Source organism: Aedes albopictus, chromosome 3, assembly GCF_035046485.1.
Source record: "Aedes albopictus strain Foshan chromosome 3, AalbF5, whole genome shotgun sequence".
Taxonomy (NCBI): domain Eukaryota; kingdom Metazoa; phylum Arthropoda; class Insecta; order Diptera; family Culicidae; genus Aedes; species Aedes albopictus.
In genome coordinates, this window is record NC_085138.1 from 314,325,446 (window position 1) to 314,346,520 (window position 21,075).

The 21,075-nt window shown below is 38.7% G+C and overlaps 2 protein-coding genes across 2 annotated transcripts in view; both read left to right on the forward strand.

The window, feature by feature from the left end:
* Positions 1-21,075, forward strand: part of LOC109433075 (uncharacterized) — a 336,164-nt gene that overhangs the window by 199,853 nt on the left and 115,236 nt on the right. The gene's annotated exons all lie outside the window — the stretch shown is intronic.
* The window catches only part of LOC109425809 (solute carrier family 12 member 4), an 836,994-nt gene continuing 828,014 nt past the window's right edge, over positions 12,096-21,075 (forward strand). Inside the window, exon 1 of the mRNA XM_062842513.1 lies at positions 12,096-12,235. The gene's annotated coding sequence lies outside the window, so the exon portion shown is untranslated. The remainder of the gene's footprint in view (positions 12,236-21,075) is intronic.

The window sequence follows — 21,075 nt, forward strand, 5'->3', positions numbered from 1 at the left end:
GTTGAGAACAATGGGGTTTTATTTACAAAATTTCATATTTTTAAAGAAAATAAAATATGGTCTCTATATTTTTTATCTACTCATCTTAACCAATACTTATACTTAATAGATTTTTGTCCACTGATTCGGAAACTGACCGAAGAATTTCTGTAACATTTAAAATTTTTGAGAAAAATAGGGTTTTATTCACAAAATTCAGTATTTTCATAGAAAAAATATTGCTGTTGTTTTAATTTATGGTCCTCTCACCGAAACACATATTTGTATGTAATAAATTTCAATCTGCTTATTCGAAATCTTACCTCAGAATTTCTGTACCACGTTCAGTTTTTTAGATGAGAACCCACTTTTTATTTGTATGGCGTGAAAGATTTCTCAAACTCTCCTCCCTCCATAAACCCCTACGCTATTAATGGACAGTTTTTTACTAGATCGTAATAGATTATATTGAATGTATCCACTTATTCCTTATTCTTACCTTATTTTTTTTCAAGTTGGATTTTATCAACAAAATTTCACATTCTCATGAAAAAAAAAATGTTTTTTCATAAATTCATTTTTTCATGTAAAATATGTGTTTCACCTGTGTTCAGAGTTTCTGAGCAATAAACCTAAATCAGCTTATCAAATAATATTTTATATGAATTTTTGTTTCTATGAGCAGTAGATTTTAAAAAATAAAGACAATATTTTATTTTCAATGACCATATGTGATGTTGTATATATAATTCTATTTTTCTCAAAATCTGTACGTGCTACAGATATTAACGGTATGATAAGAATTCAGCGAATTGTTCTTATGTATTTACACAGTCAGGTTTTTTTCACGCCGGGGATACGTACCGCGCTAATGCGTGAACTCAGTCCAAAAACTGTACGTGTTACACAAAATCTTAGGTCAGGTTCCGAATCAGTGAATCAAAATCGTTTGAATATAAATATTAGTTATGGTTTTAGATAAAAAAAATGATAATAACAACGCAGTATTTTATTTTTATGAAAATATAAAATTTTGCGAATTAAACCCCATTTTTTTCTCAAAAGTTGAACGTGTTAAGGTACCCCGGGGCAAGTGAGAATCGGGGGCAAGTGAGACCTATAGCTAGTATTTTTTTATTATTTATTTTTCAGACTAACATTCTTCATGGAAAACATAGGTATCACACCTACGGATACTTTGAATACAAAAAATGTTATTGTTTCAACCATAAAGAGACCATATACGTTATTGTTGTTCATATATAATTTTCAATTCACTAGGTGAGATTGACGTGCTCTACTACATTCGTTGTTTAAAAATAGATTTGTTATTCTGCAAATACTTTTTTGGTTTCAGGCTAGCGTGTCTAGTTCTTGCAAATGATTTCAAGCGAAAAATCTGTATTTTATTTTTATTTATTACCTTTAGTTTACTGCTCTCAGTTGCCCCAGAACATTTCGCTATCTGGGGCAAGTGGGACCTAGGTGAATAAACAAACACAATTTTATGGGTTCATCTCGTATTGTCCAGCCTTAGATGAAATTAGCACGATAGTCAATAACAATTGACACGTTAAGTATTCTACTGTCGAATCGTACTTTATTACCTCTATTTAGATTATGAAATTCTTGTGTAAAATGGGAAAACCTTGGGTAAAACAAAAAAAATCAAAAGCATGTATTTTTTATGTTGTCCTCTTAATATCTTACATTATTTTTTCACTTAACGCTGCATAATGCATTCTTCTGAGCATTCAGATATCGTCCATAAAAAAATAAATTGTGGAAATAGCCTTTTCCAAATTCATGATTAAAAACCCGATTTAATCCACCTATGGTGAACAGAACCCTTCTTACACTTATTAAAAATATTGTTGTATTATGCGTATTAAGCAAATTTATTTTGTGCGATTGGCCAAAAGTTCTAGAAAATATTGTGGATTTGACATCTAGTGAAATGTTTCCCAAAATAGCATAGACCATGGACTTACCAGTAATGCCAGATACCTCCAAGAATCTTATATGGAATGTTAAAAAAATAGCTTTCATATTCTGGAATATTGTATATTTTGTTAACTGCCAAATAATCTTGAATCGATTAACAAATGGATAAAAAAAATCAGCAAGATGCACTTTGTCTAATATCTCTTATTGACCGTCCAGTTCCAAACTGTTCACGACCGTTCGAAACAGTCGGCGTTTCAAACGGTCGGTGAAACAGTCGGTGACGGATTTGACAGCAGAAATGAGCGAGAAAAATTTCGCGCGCAAACGCGTTTTCAAAAACATTCAATTGGTGGAACAAGGACAGCTAACCGGTCGTCTTGGTCAGCTGTTTCCAGCAGCCAAGCCGCCAGCTTTTTGGCGCGGAAGTCGGGGGGTGTTCAGATGCAATGTTTATCACTCAACAAATTTATGAAAATATTTTTTTGTTCGCAATAAACGTTTTAAATGTTTTAAAGTGAGGTTTAATAAATGCAATTTATATTATTTCCAGGATAATTGCCAATGTTTGTTATTCTAAAGACCTGTACGTTTGAAATAATGATGTGCTTGAACAAAGTTGCTGATCAATTGGTTTCTGTAGAATACATCGAGAATCCCCTTGATATTCGACGACTGTTCTGAACAGTTTCACAAACAGTCGGGATAATCCAACTTTGAACTGAATATACAATAATCAGTCGAATAAATTAACTCCGAAGTACTTGGTATTCATGGTTATGGTGTTGAAAGGACAAAAATGATACATCTACTAAGTTAATCAGTTTTGGCATTAACTAGTTATTTTGGCTGTACAGTTCTTGCATTTTTCCCACAATATATAAATTTAAAGCTTTCATTTAACATATTGTTAGTTTTCATAAAATTCCTGTGTATTTGTAATTTGTTAATTATAATTTTGTTGAAAACAATAACCTGCTAGAATACACTTTGTATGAGATCAGCATTATTTATTGAAAAATAATTTCCCATAGACTGGTCAAAAACAAATGCAAGATAACAAGTGAATATAATAAAAAAAATAATTTATTGAAATACTCTACGTAAGATATCTCAGTAATCAAATGTCGAATCGAAATAAAATTTCAGGGCCTTATACAAGCATATTGTAGCTTTCATTTGGTGCTTAGAGAACCCAAATCGGTTGACAGACGGCTGAGATATTTATTATGGTACCCTTGGTCAAAAATCTCAAAAAGTTAACCTGTATTACTCCCAAGTACTCTTTGAAAGATATCTCGGTAACCAAATGTCCAATCCTAATGAAAATGTATAGGGTTCTACTAGAATGTTGTAGCTTTTATTTGGTGCCAGGATAACCGAAATCGGTTGACAGACGGCTAAGATATTTATTATGATACTTTTGGTCAAAAATCTCAAAAGGTTTAGTTGTATAAATTCGAAGTACTCTTCGAAAGATATCTCTGTAACCAAATGTCCAATCGAAATAAAATTTCTGGGCGATCTACTAGGATGCTGTAGCTTTCATTTGGTGCCAAGAGAACCCAAATCGATTGACAAACGGTCGAAATATTTATTATGATACACTTGGTCAAAAATCTTAAAAAGTTTAGAAGTATGACTCATAAGTACTCTTCGAGAGATATCTCGGTAACCAAACGTCCAATCGAAAAAAAATTCAATAGCGTTCTACTAGGATGTAGTAGCTTTCATTTGCTTCCAAGAGAACTCAAATCGGTTGACAGACGGCTGAGAAACGTGCGTGACTTTTTTTTGTAACGCACATACACACACACACACATACACACATACACACATACACACACACACACATACAGACATTTGCTCAGTTCGTCGAGCTGAGTTCATTGGTATATGAGACTCGGCCCTCCGGGCCTCGGATCGAAAGTCGGTTTTTCGAGCGATATTTATACCCTTCTTATGGGTGTAAGAAGGGTAAAAACATTATTTATTGATCGTAAGATTATGTAAAGCAGAAGATATTACTGAAAATCTCGAATCCTCAGATTTACTATTGGCGAAATTCATCAACTATATAATATAGAGACCATGTTTTGAAATCTTTTGTCTCTTCATTATATGGCGCTTTTTGTATAAAAAAAAAATATTTTGTATGAGCTGCTAGAGTTGATTTAAGTTTTTTTCCCAGCGATTTGTTAAGTGTTACGTAATTTATGCATGATACCATAAACCTCTTCTTATTTTAATCTCTAAACATAGTCATTCATATAAGAGATTTATGATTTATGTTACCTTATTTGTTGCAACTTATATTAAGCCCTTTGTACAAAAACTCTGAATAGGTTCCACTTGCCCCGTGAAACGCAGTAAATGAAGATCTGCTACACTTTTCATTATATGCAGAATATATGGAATGTAAAAATTTTGAAACAATTTTTATGCACGTTAATAAGTACAAATATACCAACAACGTCTTTTGGGTCCATTGGAATTATTAAAGAATTTGTGTTCTAAAATTTTTGGCATGACAAAACCAAATTAGCATTTTTTTAGGTCCCACTTGCCCCGGGGTACCTTATAAAAATTCTTAGGTTAGATTCCGAATCAGTAAATAAAATGTATTGAATATAAATATTGTTTAACCCTAAAAGGGATACCTTCATGGCCTTAGTTTCGTCACCTCGCTGAGTATGTTCCATCAAAGACGAGCTCTGAAAGGCGCCTGGGGTCCAATGGACCCCAGGTATCCCTTTTAGGGTTAAGATTAGCAGATAAAAAGATTAAAATTGTAAAGACGATAGTTTATTTTCTATGAAATTTTATAAATAAAATTCAATTTTTCTCAAAAATTGTACGTTTTACACAAATTCTTAAGGCATATTCTGAATTAGTTATTTAAAATTATAAAGACAAGATTTTATTTTCTATGAAAATATGAAATTTTGTGAATAAACCCCAATTTTTCTTAGAAAGTTTACGTGTTGCACAAATTCTCATATCAGATTACGAATCAGTGACTCAAAAACCATTAAATATAAATATTGTTCATGATGAGCAGATAATAAAAAATAAAATTATAAAGTCAATATTTCATTTTTTATGAAAATATGAAAATTTGTGAATTATACCCTATTTTTCTAAAAAAAAGATACGGTTCACTCAAATTCTTATGTCAGATTACGAATCAATGGATCAAAATCCATTAAAAGTAATTATTGTTTATGATGAGCGGAGAAAAAAAATTAATTATAAAGACAATATTTCATTTTTTTTAAGAAAAAATGAAATTTTGTTAATTTGTGAATTCTGAAGTCAGATTCCGAATCAGTATACGAGAATCTATTGAAAATAAATATTGGTTAAATGAGCAGATAAAAAAAATAAAACTATAAAGACAATATTTTATTTTCTATGGAAATATAAAATTTTATGAATAAAAATCCCTTTTTCTCAAAAATTTTCCGTGTTACAGTAGTTCTTAGGTCAGATTACAAATTAGTGGATCAAAATCTATTCAGTAAAAATATTGGTTAAGATGAGTGAGTAGATAAAAACTTCAAATTTAAAAAGACAATAATTTTATTTTCTCTGAAAATAAGAAATTTTATGAATAAAACCACATTTTTCTCAAAAACTGTACGTGTCACTGAAATTTTAAGGTCAGATTCTAAATCAGTGGATCAAAATCTATCGAATACAAAAAATTGTTGGAATGAGCAGATAAAAAAAATAATAATATAAAGACAATAGTTTATTTTTTATGAAAATATGAAATTTTGTGAAAAAAAACCCTATTTTTCTCAAAAACTGTACGTGTTACAGCAATTCTGAAGTCAGATTCGGAATCAGCGGGCCAAAATCCATCAGAAATGGAACAAGTGGTCAAAGTGCGTGATCCACTGTCGACCAGTGTAATTGGTGAAAAATCCTATAGAAACTGCTCCTGGAGGAATGCACCAACCAAACCTGCTATAAAATAGAATTGAAACTGTTTATGGAATTCTTGAGGAAGCTGTCAGATAAATTCAAGAAGGAATTTTTTAGGAAACCCTTGAAAAATCCCGAAGTTGATTCATAAGAAATCGGAGAGATTTCTTACAGAATTTCCGGAGAAATTGCTACCGAATTTGTAAAAGAGAATTCCCCAATAAAGAGCCGGAGGTGTTTCTGAAAGGTCTTGTTTTTTTTTTCTCTTTGAGAGTGTTTTTTAAAACTTATACATATATCGTTCACCTAAATAAAATCCTGAATGATTGTCATGTTAACAATGATTTCTTTTTTGTTTCTTTCATTGCAGGTAAGAAAATCGTGCGAACGATGTACTAATGAGAGAATTATAGCGGAGTTAGTAATACTCTTACCGTAAGTGTTGTCTATCCGGTTGGAATCAAGACAGACATTTAATGGTAAGCTGATATTTTCTTGGTCTACAAGTGTCGCAACCTTTTCGCGACTACTGCGCTGTGTTGTTGATGACAAAAAGGCAGATGCGCTCTACTTCCGTAATTGTTTAGAAATTGTCACGAGTTGGGTCACGCTGCGACTCAGTTGGGCGACGTCCGGTTTGGTGGCGAAGCGACAATACTTACACACTTATTTCTGAATTGCCTGTTCGGTACTTTTTTGACGAGATTATAACAGCAGTACGATCTCGGTAGTTTCGGTAATCGATTTTACTGAGGCTCAGTAAAACAACTGTCAAAATCGTATGGAAAAGGTAAACAATGCATTTTTGCTGAACGAGTTCGGTGCTCAGCAGTTTTAATCTCGTCAAAAAATTACCGAACTCGGTAATCAAAATTAAGTGTGTAGATGAGAAAAAAATGCATTTATTCATAATCAAATTAAACAAACATAAAATAATATGTCGTCTGTATGTACAAGTTTTTTGTAAAACGCGGTAATTGGTGTTTATTTGAAGCAGCTTTAAGCTATTTTTGATGTTTCAAAACTATACCTCGTTCGTTGACTTTTTTACTACATGCTGATTTGAAGAAGTCGTCATTAAAAGCATTTTTCTCGTTGAATACTGAAATGTTTGCATCGGAAATGTATTCAATGGTACTCACGCAGAAAAATGGCGCTTGTTTAAAACAATAAAACGCATGGTTGATATTCAAACTGAGAATATACTTATTCCAAAGTTATATTTAATTGTTTTCATTTAGAATTTATCGATAAAACAACCATCATTACCATCATTACATATAATGTCAAAAATTTCATTTATTTCAACAAAATAAAAAAAAAAAAACATCTATAAAATGCTTACCCCAACATCGCCAAAACGAAGAAGGTGCAGCAAATCCGTCACGACAACTTCCAAGCTTCCAAGTTCAGCTTTGGCCGTGATGGATAACGCGCAGCTACTCACGACAGCATCCACAAAAAGTTGATCGGTTTCGCCTTTTTTGTCTTATTTTAGTCGTTCTCCTCCCCATCCGCTTACCGACGGTCTAGAAATAGATTTCCGAGCTGCCGCAGTTGCTGCCGTCACCAACACAATCACATTCCGGGTTTGTTAGTGGCAAAATCGCAGTTGTTTGAATCAATCCATTATTTCATGTTGAAAATACCATATCTCTGTTTGTTTTAACAATAGAACAGTTTAGTTTAAACTAGAAATCAGTTTGTCGCTATAGTAAACTGAAAAATCGGTTGATTTCAACTAGAACTTTTCTGCGTGTAGAACCACTCCGTACTGCAGACGCCACCCGGAACGCTGTGAACATATCGCTTTTTGTATTCTTAATACCAATGTCAACATCTTCAACCTTAAGAAACTTCCAATGCCGCCAATGCCCCCCTTAAAGAAAAATGTTTTTTTTCCTATTTTTCCTCTACTTAGCTGCTCATTCACAGTTAGCCATATCACTATCCATTGTCTGCTTAATATTCCATGAATTTTCATGAAGATATAGCAATTTCTTGGATTACGCTCAATCTAATTCCCCAAAAATAATAACGCACTCACACCCCCAGTTTGCCCCTGAGGCACCTGTTCCAATAGGTAATGGCAGCCCACTGTGCTGCGCCGGTCGGAGCTTGAAGCCTGATGCTTGAAGGTGGATATACGTACCTACGTATGTACGTCTACCAGCTATTCCACTCGTCATCATCGGATCGGTCGGTTCGGTTGTTCGGTTGGTTATGGTCGGTAGCTTACAGCAGAGCTCTCTAGCTGACTGGAGTGGAGACCGACGACGACGATGACGACGACGACAAGCCCCGATGATGACGACGACCGTCCGTTCATCCAGGAGACGGTGTCGTCGTACAGGTGGTTGGGTCGGAGCCACACAGCTCGTCTCGTCGGAAGCCCACAATTTTTCCATTGAAACAAACGTGGGGTGGAAAGGGGTAAAGTGCCTCTAAATAAGGAAAAGGAAGGATTTGATTTTAACGTTGAGTTTAGCTGTGATATCATCTTTACCTTACCGATCAGGCTAAGGCCTGGGCGGCCTCTGCTCTACATAGCTATGCATAGTAGCCGTCTCCATACCACTCGGTCCGTGGCTGTTTGTTTCCAGTTCCACAATCTGCGTAGGGTCCGCAAATCGTCCTCCACTTGGTCGACCCACCTAGCTCGCTGCGCTCCACGTCTTCTTGTTCCGGTCGGATGACTCTCGAGAACCATTTTAGTCGGGTTGCTATCCGACATCCTGATGACGTGACCCGCCCGCCGTAGCCTCCCGATTTTCGCGGTATGGACGATGGTTGATTCTCTCAGCAGCTGATGTAGCTCGTGGTTCATCCGCCTTCTCCACGTCCCGTATTCCATCTGCACTCCGCCGTAGATGGTGCGCAACACCTTCCGTTCGAAAACTCCAAGGGCGCGTTGTTCCTCTGCACGTAGGGTCCATGTTTTGTGCCCATAGAGGACTACCGGTCTAATCAGCGTTTTGTATAACTATCTACTTCGTAGACTTCGTGTTACGGCGAACTTTATTCGATCGTAGAGTTCTTCGGAGTCCAAAGTAAGCACGATTTCCTGCCACAATGCGTCTCTGAATTTCTCTGCTGGTGTCGTACACGAATTCTACAATCGCCTCGATTTCATCACCGTCGATAGAAATTCGGGGTGGCGGGCGCGATGATTCCTCCCTGGAGCCCTTTGTCATCATGTACTTTGTCTTCGACACAATAATGGCTAATCCGATTCACCTGGCTTCACTCTTTAGTCGGATGTACGTTTCCGCCATCGTCTCAAATTTACGAGCTATAATATCAATATCATCAGCAAAACCAAGCAGCTGAACGGACTTCGTGAAAATCGTCCCACGCATGTTTATCCCCGCTCTCCTTACACAATGTTTAACAGCAAGCACGAAAGACCATTACTTTGCCGTAACCCTCTGCGAGATTCGAAGGGACTCGAGAGTGTCCCTGATACTTGAACTACGCACATCACTCGATCCATCGTCGCCTTGATCAATCGTATCAGTTTATCCGGGAATCCGTATTCGTGCATAATCTGCCATAGCTGTTCTCGATCGATTGTATCATACGCCGATTTGAAATCGATGAACAAGTGATGTGTGGGCACGTTGTATTCGCGGCATTTCTGCAACACCTGGCGGATGGCGAACATCTGATTTGTTGTAGCGCGTTCACCCATGAATCCAGCCTGATATTGCCCCACGAACTCTCTTGCAATCGGTGATAGACGGCGGCATAAAATTTGAGAGAGTACCTTGTAGGCAACGCTCAGTAGTGTGATCGCGCGATAGTTCTCGCAATCCAACTTGTCTCCCTTTTTGTAGATGGGACACACGATACCTTCCATCCATTCCTGCGGTAATACTTCCTCCTCCCAAATCTTGGTAATAACCCAGTGTAGTGCTCTCACCAGTGCTTCTCCACCGTATTTTAGAAGCTCGCTTTGTAGTTGATCTGCTCCAGTGGCTTTGTTGTTTTTCAACCGGCTGACCTCCTCTTCAATCTCTTGGAGGTTAGGGGCTGGAAATCTTTTGTCCTGCGCACGTACTCCTAGATCTACTACCGCGCCACCTTCGGTGCTTGCAACGTTGAGGTGCTCATCGTAATGCTGCCGCCACCTCTCAACCACTTCACGCTCGCTCGTGAGAATATACCCGTGATTATCCCGGCCCATGTCTGTTTGTGGCACAAAGCCTCTGCGCGAGCGGTTCAGCTTCTCGTAGAACTTTCGTGTGTCCTTAGCGCGGTATAGCTTTTCCATCACTTAGCGATCTCGTTCTTCCTGCTGGCGCTTCTTCATCCGGAAGACTGAGTTCTGCCTGTTCCGTGCCTGTCTGTAACGTGCCTCATTCACTCTCGTACGATGTTGCAGCATTCTCGCCCATGCTGCGTTCTTCTCGTTTTTCAACTGTTCACATTCGCCGTCGTACAAGTCGTTTCTGTGATACGAAGTCGCGAAGCCTAGTGCTGAAGCCGCGGTATAGTGCTAACTGCTGCGCGTAGTCTTGAGCCACTTCTACGTTACGTAGCTGCTCGATGTTGAGCCGCGGCGTTCGACTTCGACGCGTGGTAATAACTGTCGAAAGTTTTGAGCGCATGCATACAGCGACGTAGTAGTGATCCGAATCTATATTCGCACTACGGTATGTGCGGACATGAATTCCGAGAAGAATTTACTGTCGATTAGAACGTGGCCGATTTGGTTTTCTGTTTGATGGTCGGGTGATCTCCAGGTGGCTTTGTGGATATCTTTGCGGGGGAAGAAGGTGCTTCGGACTACCATACCACGGGAGGCTGTAAAGTTTACGCATCGCTGGCCGTAATCATTCGATACGGCGTATAGGCTGTTTCGCCCGATTACCGGTCTGTACATTTGCTCCCTTCCTACCAGCGCGTTCATGTCGCCAACAATGACATCCACGTCACGCGGCGAGCAAGCATCGTATGTTTGCTCTAACTGCGCGTAGAACGCTTCTTTCTCGTCATCAGCTCTCCTTTCGTGTGGGAAGTGGACGTTGATGATGCTGTAGTTGAAGCAACGGCCCTGAACTCTTAACATGCTGCACATTCTTGCGTTGATCGGCTGCCACCCGATCACACGTTGTCGCATCTTGCCCAACACTATAAATCCTGTTCCAAGTTCATTGGTGGTGCCACAGCTTTGGTAGAAGGTAGCCGCTCGATGCCCGCTTTTCCACACTTTCTGTCCAGTCGAACAAAGTTCCTGCTACGCCACGATGTCGAAGTTGCGGGGATTTAGTTCGTCGTATCCTGTCACATCCTGCGAAACCTAGTGACTTGCAATTCCATGTTCCAAGTTTCCAATCATAGTCCTTATTTCGTCGCGTGGGTCTTTGCCGATTGTATCGAGTCGTATTTTCTCCTATGTTATTCGCAATGGGGTTTTTGCGGGTGGCTTATTGGGCCTACGCCAACACTCCTGTCTCGCCGGAGGGCCATCGTGCCAGTTCTGTTTAACGTCCCAACCAACACTGGGACGGCCACACTGATGGGGCTACCACCTTGGATCTAGCTGGGCGTGATGCAGCGTTTCTTACTCAGCCGCTGGATGCCAGAATAGAGGCTGTTTGAGCCGCACCTCCTAGGTGAACAGACGCTCGGGTCGTACCTCCTCAATCTAGCTGAAGTCAGAAGGACAACAGTGCCCAGGCTGCACTACCATCTAAGCACACAGCTCTTAGCTGGCGGTCTTTGTCATCGCTTGACCCGTGGAAGCATGAGGTAGGAACTTGTGAGGACCAGAGCTATGTTTGACGCTCTCCTTATCGACTCATCGTTTTGCAGCCCATCCCGCGCTTATGCTTACTGCAACGAAGGGGTCCAGGGGGTGGGAAATGCGTAGTATGTTTCTTACGATTGGAAGGCATTAGTAGTAGCCCGTAAATAAGAAGACAGAACATAGCCGGTAATTAGTCGTTTTACCCCAAATGCGCATTCTATACGCATCCCCTCCACACACAAGGATTGGCTGGCATGCCGGGCTAAAGGCGGCAAACGAACCTGACGGCAAACCGGGCAACGCCAGTCTGCTTTTCGTCCTGTTGCTGTTGCGTCGTGTGCCGTTGGTGTCCGTCGTCGTCGTCATCGCCGCCGTACATGTGGAGCTAGCACGCGCGCTTCCTCGCGAGAGTGTCAAAGGATTGCATTGTGAAGACGGTTCCGTGTTGGTCGATGGATGGATGTGATGCCGTCCGAGTGCTGGATTTGAAGTCCTCCGTTCCGGTGGAACCGATGCTGGTGGACCGTGGTTAATGAAGTGTGGAGCAAGTGCTACGCGTGGATGTGTTCTAAATAGATATTGCACAACACGGAAGAGGCGTGTGTGACGTGATAGATACGATACGTGAAGGTAAACACGGCGATTCTGGTAACGGTCCTGGGGACGACCGAACCGAGGACGGTCGCGTTCGGTTGCGTGTTGACTGTTGCTGATCAATGGGGATGCCGCCACCCTCGCCGTTCGGCCGTTGAAGTGGAAAACTGAGATCGCAGATTTTGATTTCCGGCAGTGATAGTCGGTGTTATAGGTGGAAAATTGTACAGTGTTGGACGTCGTTGTGCCTGCTGGATTTTATTTTCAATCTGGATTGACTGTGTCTAAGCTTTCGGATATCATTTAAAGCATCGAATGTATTGTACTAGAGGATTCGAAATTCCGTGCCATAATCAATTGCGTAATGGAGATGAAGTAGTTAGAAGTTTTATTTGATGACAATTCAATCAAGCAAATATTCAGTTTTTTGTATAATCAAACATAACATATTTGTAACACACTTTTTTAAGTCATAACTACTGTTGTCATTGTTGAACTATAGTAGGTTTGCTGCAATATTTTACAATGACGCCAAAACTTTGTGCCAAAACTTTCATAAAAAATATTGGAGAACGAGATCACCAATTTTGTTTCTGTGTTCAACTCGCTGATATAACAGTAGTGATTGTAGTGAACCTTTTGTAAAGCTCATCCGGCAGTTTGTGGCACAAAAAGTATCTGGAGTTAACACTCATTGAAAAAAAAAAATGATGTTTTCACCGTTGTGCCTGCCCTTATCCAATCAAATTTTTAATGGACCAGGACTTTACCGAGCGAATCCAGTACCAATATTTAATTGTCGAATTAAACGAACGCTAAAAGAACAAACACGCGGGCGGGCGGTTTGAATAGCATTTGTGCTTTTGTGTGTTTGTTAGTCGAGTATTCCTGCCCCAGTCAGCCAGCGCAGGCATGGTGTACTCTCGGTCAAACGATGATGGTGCTCCGTGGCTCGGAGGATTCTGACCCGTTTTCCACCCCGTTCTATTATTATATCAGAAAGGAAAATGTAATTGCTCTCATTTCCTGCCCAGTCCATCCTGGCGGTGGCGCGTTCTTCTGGGAGTAACAGTAGCTAGCAAGGCACCATCCGGAGTTGATGAGTGACCTACACCGGTCGGTCGTCGTCGGTAATAGCCAGGTTTGCAACTTGCAATCGTCAGCTTAATGCTCTTGGGGCTGGTTGTGATTCCAGAGCTTCCGGGAAATCAACGGTGGGAAGGTGGAGTTACTGTAAGGTGAATTTTTATTGCATAGCATCCTCTAGTTAATTAAGGACGTTGCTAGCTGCCCTGGAGATTTTGGATGCCAAGTCATGTGGTCCAGGAACGCACAGATTCGGAAATACTGTGAATGAATCACACAATACACTTTCTGCTACTTACAACTTGCATTGTTAACTTTCCGAAAGGATTTCTAAAGATTTCTTGCAAGACCCTAAGTAGATTCTTGATGGAACTCTTAACAAGATCTTCAAAGTTAATTGAAAAAATATTTTATCAGTTCCCGGAGATATATTTATAAAAATCTAAGATAGCTAGTTTATCCAATCTAAAACACATGACTCATGAGTTATTACTGGATAGATCCTTGTAGGCTAAATCCGAAAAAAATGTAATGATTGTTTCCAACATTCTTTTTCATAAAATATTTGGCAGGAACTAAACGAATTTTTCATATTTCTGTTTGTCTTCTAATCATGCATACTTTAGCAAGACTTTTGTTATATATTCGAATTTCTTGAATTCTAGCTAAGTCCATCATAGATTTCTGTCATCATATTGGTAATGTTGCATTAAAACATTGTTTGTTCTAGATTTTCTCTGATGCTAAAATGTTTGTGATTTTTTTTTTATATTTAGTAAATGAACCTTGAATCATGCAAAAATGATTCAAGGATAATTCACTGAATATGAAAAAAAAACAAAAAAAAAATCACTAAAAACAATTTGGCATCAGAGAGAAATCTGAACAACTATTACAATTATAAAGGGATCATGGTATCGATTTCCTGTTGATCCTCCCCCCTCGTAGACTTTTGTCCATACAAAAATTTTGAAATTTGTATGGAGCGTAGACTTTGATCAGAAAAAAAAGTCTACGTGGTTTATGAACGGCCCCTTGGACATTTTCGAAGGAAGACAAGATTAGACATGTGCCCCGAAGATTTCTCGATGTAGAAATCCAGAAGTCGCATACCGGTTCTATGGATATTTCAAAAGCTCATTAAATACAACTGTTGTAATGGTAAAATCAGAGCTGGTTACCCAAGGTTTCCAAATTTAAGCGCCCCATATATTGGTACGCCCCAAACAAATTACCTCAACATTGAACATTATGCACATTATTTATTATTATTTTTCTTAAGTTATCAAGTAAAATATCAATTTAAGAACCAGAAAGTGTATGGACCGACAATCCGATCATTCCGGTACCGTAAAACGGGGTAACTTTGACAGTTTTTCAGCAAATTTTCTTGATATATTTTCCATGTATCGGTATTTCCTCAAGTTTTGTATTTTTTAAACAAGTACTGGGGTATCAGTTATCGATTACAATTAAATGTTTCGATAATTTCAAATATTTTGGGCGGCTTTAAATTTTTCATAAGAGCGATAATCACATTTTCATTTTGGGGTAACTTTGATAGTGGCCTGAACAACACAAAAATTATCACAGATTGAAGTCTTTGGAATATGAACATGATGGAAGAAGCCTCGTGGAACATATCAGATTGAATTTTTATGTCGAAACATGGATTTTTTTTACAAAATTCTACATATAAAAATGAGATTGTGGAGTACTGAGTGAAAAACACAGTTAAGTTATCAAAAATAATTATTTCTGTAAAAATATGTTTTTAACGGTACATCAACATATGATTACATACTATTCATGGTGAGTTCTCGTTTTTTGGTTGTTTTTGAATGTTTATTAACACATGTTGAACACAACAGATTAATCTACATGAAATTACAAGGACATTGCATACTTTTGGGCGTTTATCGGAGTTTTAGGATTTTTTTTGAAAAAAAAATTGAAACGAAGTCGTACAGCAGATTGTTTGAAAAGGTTGACAAAAGACAAAAATCTCGATAATTTTTATTTTTTGTCCAAAAAGTTTAATATAAACTTGGTTTTCATAAAAAAACGTGTAAGATGGATGTAAGATGGACCATATGTATCGAACTGATCTACGTTTGACTTTTTCTTAACTGATTGAAGGAATCATATTTATAAAATAAACTATAAAATGCCTGTCGCATTATCAAAGTTTCCCGCATGATCAAAGTTACTCCGTTTTACGGTACCAAAAACTTCTAGAGCACCAAATGCTGCTATCGTCCAGTTGCTCAAAACTCATGATTGTTCAATAGAAATATAGTCTACTTCTAGGAGTTTCTCCAATAGTTTCTTAAACTTTTCCGATGACCCTTAAGGAGTCCCTTCCCCAATCGGCTGTTCGCTTGTTCGGAAGTTAGCCATCAATGTTAACTTCTTTTCCCGATCAGCCTAGATAGCTGTGTAGTGTCGGTAGCGGTTGTCTCAATTGGCTAAGAATAACACTACGGACCGCCTGATCCAGTGGTAAGAGTCCACTAAACAGGTGACCCCTAATTCATGGTGTTATGCGGCTTTATGCTTACCGTGCCAAGGAATGAATGGTTAGGGGGGCCTAATAAAAACCTAACCACAAACGGAGCCTGTGGAGAATTAGGGCGTCCTCCACAGTATTACGCCCTTACTGCGCTAACCGGAGCAATAGTGCAGTGGACCTTGTGTTTCTCCGAGATAATCAGTTGCCCTTCTTAAGTCTCAAATTTGAGGCTAAATAAGGGCGGGATTATTCAAATGTTGTAAATTTGCTTACATTACTACCTATACGGTTTCGCTTAATGCGTTTTCGCCATTGGCGTTTTATCAATTGACACCGATTTGGTTTGTCGTTGATGTTTCCTTTTTGTGCTGTGATTGTGAAGAGTGTAATCCTGTCTAGTTTGGGTAGTGGCTACGACTAGGAAACCTCAGATCAATTTTCAGCGTAAAAAGCGTGCGTGGCCCAAGTGGCTCTACTTCAAAAAGTTCATTTTCATAGGGTAACTTCTGTATAGGTTACCTTGTGAACCCAGTTTTGCTTCTTTGATTATAAATGAAGTGTCGTGCCTCGAGCATGCTATATCTTAGAATAACGTTAACAGTATGTTTCAACCTTTCCTTATGGATGCCTTCAAGCAAGCTCTTGTATTCAGCATTTTTTCGTTGATATTTGGCAGTATTGCTACGATGATTACATCATCTGAAGTAGCTCAAACATTAATTTGAGATGCTTCAGTTTGATGGATTACTTAGGTAGTACAGTTCATGGATAACTTAACATAGAATAGCACCTAACCAATCTCTGCATGAGCAGAATTTGTCATGAGTTGACTTGTGTCAGATGACGAGTCTCCATTTGACCTGCTTTGCACTTTTGAGTGTTCCTTCGCAAAATTTGCATATTCAGGTGTCCCTGCTCAACGAACTAGGAAACCTGTACTAATTGGTTGCGACCACATTTTGTGGATAACTCGCTTCCATTGCTACTCCAAGAGAGTTTCATTGTGGTTTTGTACCTACAACGCCCTCTATTGTGGCATACCTTAACTATTGCTTTGAAAGAAGCTTGTCCTCTGCAGTCTGTGCGGACTGCAAGAGGTATTCCTGAATGGAATTGTGACCTGTTCAAGTTCAAAATATCTTCGGATAAACTATTCTTTTATATAGTTACGAATCTCTAGCTTCCGCTTGAGAATTATAGCTATATAATCGACTTAGTGGGCCCTAAAAAGCTCTGCTTAATTCAAATCTTCAGGAGGAAATGGGGTTTTGTCCTATTTTTCTGCAGAGGGATTTGAGTATTTCAAACATGTTTTGAACTCTTGTAGTTTTCTATGGGGTATTTTCATGGCGTGAAATTACTCTGTAGTTTTATCCTGAAAGGGTGCGTGCGTTGTATAAGGATGGAATGAGTTTCAGATTTATCTGGTTACCTGGTTCTTTCTGAAATGCTTGAAACGCATTGTCGATTATCACATCTGTGATGTTCGTCTGGCTGACATGCCTACTCATGTGAACTCACATGCCTCCCAATTTGGGATGTCCACAGTGACTCTTTTACAAAAAGTTGTATATGTTTTCAAGAAAGTACTCGCTTTAACGTAGGTTTTGCGGTAATTTCTTGAATATTGAGGATGCTTTCGATGACGTGCCTTTCAATGCCATATTGAAAGTCGCATGACGTCACAAGCTACCTCCAATGAGCTATAGGCTCTCTTTACGCTTATGCGTATTACAGTGTCCTTTTCAGGGTACTGAATAAACCCATTGTGGTATGGGCTATGAGCTCTCATTGCGCTTATGCGTTCATTCCCTCTTCTAGGGTACCCCTTCCTATTTCATCACCTTTCCCTTTCCTAATCCCATTCCATCCCTTGCCCCATTCTCCCTCAGGTAAATGATGAAATAGGCTTATATGTATGGCGATGGCACAAATGTCCCAAATGGAGGATAACGTGCCTCTGGAGCCGGCCTTCTGATACCTGATATCGTCCAGTTGCTCAAAACTCATGATTGTTCAATAGAAATATAGTCTACTTCTAGGAGTTTCTCCAATAGTTTCTTAAACTTTTCCGATGATCCTTAAGGAGTCCCTTCAGAAACTCTTTCAGGAATTCTTTCAGAAATCACCTCTGGAATTATTCCTTGGCACATCCTCAGGAATATATCAGGAAATTTTACATAGTATGACCAGAGAGTATTATCCAGATTTCCAGGCGTTCACTGAGGGGTTCGTTTGCGAAAATCATTTTTTTCAGAAACATATTTTAGTGATTCCTTCAAGAATTCTTCCAGACTTTTTTTAAATTGCTTCTGGACTTCCACCGAAAATTCCTCTAGCGATTATTCAAGAAAATTTCCTGATATTTTTGTACAATTATACCTGTTGACAGCTACAAGACATTTTTTAAAAACTCCTTCAGAGTATCTCTCTAAGTTCTTCCAGGGTTAGCTTCAGACCATCCTTCAAGAATCCCTTCGGAAATTTGTTTGGATATTTTTAAGAGCTCCTCCAATACCTTTATCTGCCGTTTCTGTTCGGATTCCTACAGAAATTATATCAAAGATCCCTCCAAGAATTTTGCAGGACTTAATTTAGAAATTCTCTAAGAGTGTCCTTTAGAAATTTCTTTATGGATTTTACAGAAACTCCTCTAAGAATTTTTCCTCGAATTCCCGCAAAAGTTTCTCATAATATTCTTCAAGGAATTCCTCCGGAGCTATCTCAAGGTGTTCCTCCAGATATCCCCTAGTGATTCCTGCAGAAACTTATCCAAAGATTCTTAAGAGATTGCATTACAGAATTTTGTTCCGCAATCTCAAAATCGCAGGAGCAGAGCTTAAAAGTAACCTTCTAAAAATTAGTAACCCCTGAGAAAAATTTTCAAGGGATTCCTGGAGAAGCCCTTACAAAAAATTCCCGAAGAATAGCTGAAGAAGCTTTGAAAAAGCTCTAGATGAATTTCTGAAAAGAACATCCTTGGAAGAATTTCTAATGAAATCTCGTACTGACATTCTTGAAAAAATCCCTAATTTATTGAATGAGTCTCTGGAAATACTTCTGGAGGAATTTGTGAAGAAAACTAGATTGAGTTCGTCGGAGAACTTCTGAAAAAAATCCTTGAATGAATTTTTAAATAAATCTGCTGTCTTATGCCTGTCTGAGTCATAATGACTAGGGTTATGAAATTCTTTGAAAAAATTCTGGAGGAATACCTGAACGAACCCCAGGGAAATTTCTGAGGAAAACCTAGAAGGTGTTCCTGAAGAAATTCTTCGAGCAATATCTGGAAAAGCTGCTTTAGAAACCCTTGGTGGAGTTGCTTTAGAAATATTTAGAGGAGTTCGTGGAGGTATCCCCAATCAAAATTATAGACACTATAGATTCCATAGATTCGTAGATTCTCCGTCGTTCCGTAGATTCGAGCATGGCGTAACGATTTTAATAGCGATAATGGATTACGTGACGCCAAATTTGCTCGGTACACTCTAAATTCACGGTAAACACACTAAAATCGTATTGCTCAACCATGCCTCCGCGAGTCTATGGAATCTATAGTGTCTATAATCAAAATTCATGGATTTCTGAGAGAATATTCGGAGAAAGTCGTGAAAGTTTTTTAAGAAAATCCTGGAAGAACGTGTGTCTGGCTATTTGGTCGAATGCCGTTTGGCCGAATGTCGTTTGGCCGAACGCCATTTGGCCGTATTATATTCGAAGGATTCAGAGGAAGTTTTCGACATTCTTACTACCAATATGATCATCAGATATATTTCTTTCTATCAATGATTATTGGCTATTCTTTCTAATTTTCACAATCAGGGACTAGTTGGCATTGAAACTGCCAATATTTCATCAAAGATTTTTCCTTTTTTGAATCATAGGCTGTTCTTTCGAGTTATAGTGATGCTAGGAATAGTGGCAAGGTCACTTAAGATCATAATTTATTTTTCGGCCAAACGGCATTCGACCAATTGGCATTTGGCCAAATGATCTTTTTGGCCAAATGGCGTTCGGCCAAATGACCTGGAACCGGAAGCATGTCTAGAGATACACTTAAACTTCTTGAAAGTATGATAGAAAAATACCATGAGAAGTTTTCAAAGTAATTTGTGTAGTAGTTTCTAGGGGAGATTTTTAGAGAATTTCCCAAAGGCATTTTTGGAAAAAAATCCTGAAATTTCCGAGAAAATGCATGGAAGAGGCATACACAGAGATCTCCTGAAGAAATCTCTGAATGATTTTCCACAGGAATCTCTGGAGGAATGCCTGCTTGATGCCATGGATTAAATTATTGAAGAATTCCTGAAAAATACCATTGATTACTTTATAAATGCTGATATTTTTGAAGCATAAAGGTGACGTACGCTTCAAGGAGGGAGAGAAGATCAGCAAAGTGTGACGGCCCATGTCTCCAGAGAGCCTAGTGGCTATAGATCGGCAATCCCGAGACGGTGGGTTCGATTCCCGTTCCAGTCGGCAAAATTTTCTCGACTCCTTGGGCATAGTGTATCATTCTATTTGCCTCACAATATACAAATTCATGCAACGGGAGGCAAAGGAAGTCCTTCAATTAATAACTGTGGAAATGCTCAAAGAACACTTAGTTGAAACGAGGCAGGCCAATTCCAAGTGGGGACGTAAAGCCATAAAGAAGAAGAAAAAGAAGACGATCCATGTACAAATATCTGAGGTCCCATACAAAAAGTTTGTTGGGGGGTTGAAAATCGAAAAAAAAATTCGCGTGACGCAAATTATGAATTTCCTATCAAGAGAGCAGTTTTAGAAGGAATCCAATAGAAATTTATAGGATAGTTTATAGAGGAATCTTTGCAGACACTTTTTAAAGAAATCTATAGAAGAATTACAACAGGTAATTTGAAAAATATTTCTTAAAATATTTCACTGTTGAATTTTTTTCTAGTTCATTTGGGGCTCAATCACAGACAAACAGACATACTACTCAAATCGAAATCATCGCACGATTTAACGGTCATTTTGAAAAGATAGTGTGGTTCGAACTGTGCTCGCATTTGTCATGGTGGCGCTGCTGTGCCTACATCACCTCTCTATTTTGGAGAGAAATGAACGCGACGTCGATCAATGTTTACATAAAATGACTCAATCATGAACCTTCATTCATGTTTTATGAATGGATGACGGCACGGGGGAGTCTCTCTATCTCTCTTCTTGGCGTAACGTCCTCATTGGGACAAAGCCTGCTCAGTTATTAACTGAGAGCTTCCTCTGCCAATGACCATTTTGCATGCGTATATCG